Below are 6,547 nucleotides of genomic sequence, written 5' to 3'. Positions count from 1 at the left end.
CTTCAGCCCTCCATGTTGTGCCGACCCATATAATCCTTAAAAAAAGTACTAAACCCACACTACCCCATAACCCTCTATTTTTCTTTCATCCATGTGCCTGTCCAAGAGGTTCTTAAATACCCCTAATGTTTTAGCCTCCACCACCATCCCTGGCAAGTCATTCCAGGCACTCACAACCCTCTGTGTAAAAACCTTACCCCTGATGTCTCCCCTAAACTTCTCTCCCTTAATTTCGTACATATGCTCTCTGGTGTTTGCTATCGGTGCCCTGGGAAACAGGTACTGAGTATCCACCCTATCTATGCCTTTCATAATCTTGTAGACCTCTATCAAGTCCCCTCTCATTCTTCTACGCTCCAAAGAGAAAAGTCCCAGCTCTGCTAACCTTGCTTCATATGACTTGTTCTCCAAACCAGGCAACATCCTGGTAAATCTCCTCTGCACCCTCTCCATAGCTTCCACATCTTTCCTATAATGAGGTGACCAGAATTGAACACAATACTCTAAGTGCAAAGTTAGAATTAGTTTGAATTAAAATGAAGTTTTGAATTATACTTTATTAACATACTTTATACTTTATTAACTACTTTATACTTTATTAAAGTTAGAATTAGTTTGAATTAAAATGAAGTTTTGAATTATACTTTATTGACAAAATGATAACATTTTGTTTTATGTGCTCTGTATGATATATGTCTTGTGGGTGCACCTTGGTCCAGAGGGATGTTGTTTATATGTATAGTCAGTAGACAGTAAGCTTGAGCTTGATGTGTTGCCACATGTTCCACTGCCAATATAGCACGTCCACGTTTCTTGGCAGAAAGCATGGAACAGAACTAGCAATAGAACAACAGCGAAACAAGCCCCATTGCTCCCCCTGTATAATTGTCGAATGTTGTCACCTTTTGTCGCATGTCACATCCTGACCAATGCACCACATCAATTTCCAAATACAGCACATGTAAATGTATCGGGCAAATAAAGTTAACCCCTGATCTTCCACACACAGACAGCCTTCCAACTCCAAGATGCCCTCCAGTCATCAACTGCCAAGCTTCGGTCATCAGGCTTAAACTTCTGGGCTACCAGTTGACCTCCTGGATCCGGCCCTTGGTATCAACCCCTGGAGTAGCTGATAATCCCAGAAAGTGGCTTCAATACAATTACAGCCTGAGATTCTGTCACTCGGTTAGGTGGCTAGCTGCAATGGCTAAAACAGGGATGGCATATTGACCACACATTATCCATCATCACCAGTGAGTCCCGGAGTCAATATTGAAGTGCGCAGCCTGAAGATTCTTCAGAAGTCCGGAAGATGAGCGGAGTCTCGAGATGGTGTCTGTCAGGGAAGCCGAGGCCTTCTGGAGCCTTGTCTGAGGTTAAAGGGCTGTGTATGTTTAAATCAGAATCAGATTTCATATCACTGGCATATGTTGTGAAATTTTTTGCTTTGCGGCAGCAGTACATTGTAATCCATAATAATAAAAACTAAATTACAGTAAGTACAGTATACAGTCTATTAAAAACGAATAGCGTAGATGGGTTCATTGTCCATTGAGAAAGCTGATGACGGAGAGGAAGAAGCTGTTGCTGAAGCATTAAGGCTCCTGCACTTCCTTCCTGATGGTAGCAATGAGAAGAGGGTACGTCCTGGGTGATGGCGGTTGTTAATGACGAATGAGGACTTTATGAGGCATCACCTTTTGAAGGCGTTCTGGATGCTGGGGAGCTAGTGCCCATGATGGAGCTGGCCGAGTTTACAGTTTCCTGCAGTGTTTTCTGTGCATTGGCCTGTCCATACCAGCTGGTGATACAACCAGTTAGAATGCTCTCCATGGTACATTTGTAGAAATTTGTGAATGTCTTTGATGACATACCAAATCTTCTCAAACTCCTAATTAAACATAACCGCTGTCTTGCCTTCTTTGCAGCTGCATTGACATGTTGGGCCCAGATAGATCTTCAGAGATGTTGACAACAAGGAACATGAAACTGCTCACCCTTTCCAGTTCTGATCCCTCGATGTGTATTTCCTCACCCTACCCTTCCTGAAGTCCATAATCAGTGCGCGTGTGTGTTGGGGGGGTGGTGGTGGTGGAGGAATGGGGCTTGTTTTGTTGTTGTTTGTGTTCTGTGTTGTTCTGCTGAGCATTGCTTGCCTGCTGGAATCTGTAGTGACACTTGCGGGCTGCCCTCAGCAAACCCTCGGGTGTTTTGATTGCTAACTCCAATGACTCATTTCACCATATGTTTCAATGTACACATGATAAATAAACTTGAATCTCATTTTATCCATCTTTGCTTATTCATATAGACAATAGACAGTAGGTGCAGGAGTAGGCCATTCGGCCCTTCTAGCCAGCACCGCCATTCACTGTGATCGTGGCTGATCATGCACAATCAGTACCCCGTTCCTGCCCTCTCCCCATATCCCTTGACCCCACTATCTATAAGAGCTCTATCTAACTCTCTCTTGAATGCATCCAGAGACTTGGCCTCCACTGTCTTCTGCAATTCCAAATCACTTTTTTCATCCCTGTAGGGGAAACTCTTTTGAAAGTTGTCTTCACTCAGTCTTTACAATCGCTGCTGAGTTATGTGGGAGGAATGGTGAAGGCCTGTGTGAAGTATGCAGTCTTGAGCTCAGGTCACCATGGATACCATTGTTATGGTCCTTGACTACACTCTTACCTTTTCACTTGTTGAGGTGTAAGAAGACACTTCAGAAAGAAAGATATGAGAGCCACTGACAGGAAGGTCCAGGTCTACTGAAGCTGACAGAATATCGAAGAAACAATCCGCAATTCTCATATTTGGTATTTCCAAGGGCTAAAAAGTGGCAGATGGAATTTAATGGACTTTGGGTTTCAGTTTGGGAAGAGAAACTAGGGTAGGACATAGACAGGAAAGAGTAGGAAGCCAGTAGTACAGAAGAAAGCAGATCCATAGTTTCTTGATGCACGTACAAATCAAGAACCCTTCTACCTCTGCTTTAAATATACTCAGTGACTTGGCTTCCATAGCCGTCTGTGGCAATGAATTCCAGGGATTCACCACCCTCCAGCTAAAGAAATTCCTCTTCATCTCTGTGGTAAAGTGACATCCTTCTGTTTGGAGACTCCCCATTGTGGAGTGGGTGAGGTGTTAGCCTAGCCAGTGTTGCCTTCGTCCTATCAGTAAATAAAAAAAAACATATTGTTAGGATAAACTAAAGAGCCAAGAATCATTCCTGCATGTCGACACAAATTCAAGCTCAAGCTTAATGGTCACTCAACCATACATGAATACCCATGAATACAGCCAAATGAAACAGTGTTACTCCAGGGCCATGTTGTAAAACACAGTAACCAACAGTAACACACAGCCCAACGCACATAGAGCACACATAAGATAGCAATAAACATACAGTCACAAAAAAATAAATACTATGTTTCATATATATACATAACAGAATCAGGTTTACTATCACCAGCTTATGTGGTGAAAATTTGTTCTTTTGCGGCAGCAATACATTGCAAAATATAATAATAAAGACTGTAAATTACAATAAGAATGATATACAAGAAGAGAATTAAGTAAGTTGTGAAAAAAAAGCTAGTGGATGCTTACACTCTCCTTGACAAACATTACTGGATATTATTATGGGGGTATAGCTCAGTGGTAGAGCATTTGACTGCAGATCAAGAGGTCCCTGGTTCAAATCCAGGTGCCCCCTTCAAAACTTATGGAGTGCTATGATAGTGTAGCGGTTAAGTCAGTTATTTTCAGATTTCATTTCTGATGTCTACGGTAACCAGTTTTGTATGTTCCTTTCTGTGAGCACGTGGGTTTCCTCCAACACTTTCCAAAGACATACTTGGTCATATTAAATTATCCTGTGATTAGGCAATGTTTAAATCATAGAACCATAGAAATCTACAGCACATTACAGCCCCTTCAGCCCACAATGTTGTACCAACCATTTTTACTCTTAAAAACTGCCTGGAATTACCCTACCGCATAGCCCTCTATTTTCCTAAGCTCCATGTACCTATCTAAGAGTGTATTAAAAGACCCTATCGTATCCGCCTCCACCACAGTCGCCAGCTGCCCATTCCACACATTCACCACTCTGTGTAAAAAACTTACCCCTGATATCCCCTCTGCACCTAGTTCCAAGTAGCTTAAAACGATGACCCCTCATGTTAGCCATTTCAGCCCTGGGAAAAAGCCTCTGGCTATCCATAGGAGCAATGCTTCTCATTGTCTTATACACCTCTATCAGGTCTCCTCTCATCCTCCATCACTCCAAGGAGAACAGGTCAGGTTCACTCAACTTATTCTTGTGAGGCATGTTCCCCATTCCAGGCAACATCCTTGTAAATCTCCTCTGCACTCTCTCTATAGTATCCACATCCTTCCTGTAGTGAAGTGACCAGAACTGAACACAGTACTCCAAGTGGGGTCTAACTAAGGTCTTATATAGCTGTAACATTACCTCACGGCTCTTGAACTTAATCTCATGGTTGATAAAGGTCATCACACTATATGCCTTCCTACCAACACAGTCAACCTGCGTGGCATGGACCTCAAGATCCCTCTGATCCTCCACACTGCCAAGAGTCTTACCATTAATATTATATTCAGTCCTCAAATTTGACCTTCTGAAGTGAACCACTTCACACTTATTGGGGTTGAACTCCATCTGCCACTTCTCAGCCCAGTTCTGCATTCTATCGATTTCTTGCTGTAATGTCTGACAGACTATCCACAACATCCCCAACCTTTGTGTCCTCAGCAAATTTACTAACCCACCTTTCTACTTCCTCATCCAGGTCATTTATAAAAATCACAAAGAGAAAGAGTCCCAGAACAGATCCCTGAGGCACACCACTGGCCACCATCCTCCAAGCAGCATATGACCCATCTACAACCACCCCTTGCTTTCTGTGAGCAAGGCAGTTCTGGATCCACAAAGCAAGGTCTTCTTGTATCCATGTCTCATTACTTTTTGAATGAGCCTCACATGGGGAATTTTATCTGATGCCTTACTGAAATCCATATACACGACATCCACTACTCTACCTTCATCAATGTGGTTTGTTACATCCTCAAAGAATTCAATCAGATTAATAAGGTATGACCTGCCCTTGACAAAGCCATGCTGACTATCCCTAATCATATTATGCCTCTTTAAATGTTCGTAAATCCTGCCTCTCAGGATCTTCTCCAACAAATTTCCCACCACTGAAGTAAGACGCACTGGTCTATAATTTCCTGGGCTATCTCTACTCCCTTTCTTGAACAAGGGAAAAACATTTGAAATCTTCCAGTCCTTTGGTACTTATTCTGTCCCTATTGATGATGCAAAGATCATTGCCGGAGGCTCAGCAATTGCCTCCCTCACTTCCCAGACTAGCCTGGGGTATATCTCTGGTTCCGGCAACTTATCTAACTTAATACTTTCAACAGCTCCAGCACATCCTCTTTCTTAATGTCCATGTACTCAAGCATTTCAGTCTGCTGTAAGTCATCCCCAGGTCCTTTTCATTGGCGAATACTAAAGCAATTTATCCATTAAATACCTCTGCTATCTCCTCTGGCTCCATGCACACGTTCCCACTGTTGTTCCTGATTCTCACATGGCTCATCCTCTTGTTCTCTACATACATGTAGATTACCTTGGAGTTTTCCTTAATCCTGCTCACCAAGGCCTTCTCATGGCCCCTTCTGGCTCTCCTAGTTTCATTCTTGAGCTTATTCCTGGCACCCTTGTAATTTTCTAGAGCTCTAGTTTCCTGAACCTTTTGTAAGCTTTTCTTTTCTTCTTTATTTGATTTTCCACATCCTTTGTTAACTCTACCGTCCTTTCCCTGCCTGAATGGAACATACCTGTGCAGAACGCCATGCAAATTTTCCCTGAACATTTGCCACATTTCTGCCATGCATTTCCCTGAGAACATCTGCTCCCAATTTATGCTCCCAAGTTCCTCCTAGTAGCATCATATTTTCCCCTATCCCAATTAAATTTTTTCCCAAACTGTCTGCTCTTATCTCTCTCTAGCAATATGGTAGAGTTGTGATCGCTACCTCCAAAATGTTCTCCCACTGAGAGATCTGGCACCTGACAGACAGACAGACAGACATACTTTATTGATCCCGAGGGAAATTGGGTTTCGTTACAGCCGCGGCAACCAAGAATAGTGAAGAAATATAGCAATATAAAACCATAAATAATTAAATAATAATGAGTTAATAATGCCAAGTGGAAATAAGTCCAGGACCAGCCTATTGGCTCAGGGTGTCTGACACTCCGAGGGAGGAGTTGTAAAGTTTGATGGCCACAGGTAGGAATGACTTCCTATGATGCTCAGTGTTATATCTGGGTGGAATGAGTCTCTGGCTGAATGACTCCTGTGCCTAACCAGTACATTATGGAGTGGATGGGAGTCATTGTCCAAGATGGCATGCAACTTGGACAGCATCATTTCCCCATACCAGATAAAGTATAGCCTCTCCTCCAGTCAGCACATCTACATATTGTGTCAGGAATCCTTCCTGACTACAA

General features: G+C 42.8%; 1 non-coding gene across 1 annotated transcript; it reads left to right on the top strand.

Annotated features, from left to right (window-relative positions):
• The first annotated feature begins 3,643 nt into the window (after positions 1-3,643).
• On the top strand, positions 3,644-3,715 carry trnac-gca (transfer RNA cysteine (anticodon GCA)). Its single transcript has one exon. It is a non-coding gene; the product is annotated as a tRNA-Cys (tRNA).
• Positions 3,716-6,547: the final 2,832 nt, after the last annotated feature.

This window comes from Hypanus sabinus, chromosome 14, assembly GCF_030144855.1.
Source record: "Hypanus sabinus isolate sHypSab1 chromosome 14, sHypSab1.hap1, whole genome shotgun sequence".
Taxonomy (NCBI): Eukaryota; Metazoa; Chordata; class Chondrichthyes; order Myliobatiformes; family Dasyatidae; genus Hypanus; species Hypanus sabinus.
The sequence above is the reverse complement of the archived record's forward strand: the minus strand, read 5'-3'. Positions and strand labels throughout refer to the sequence as shown.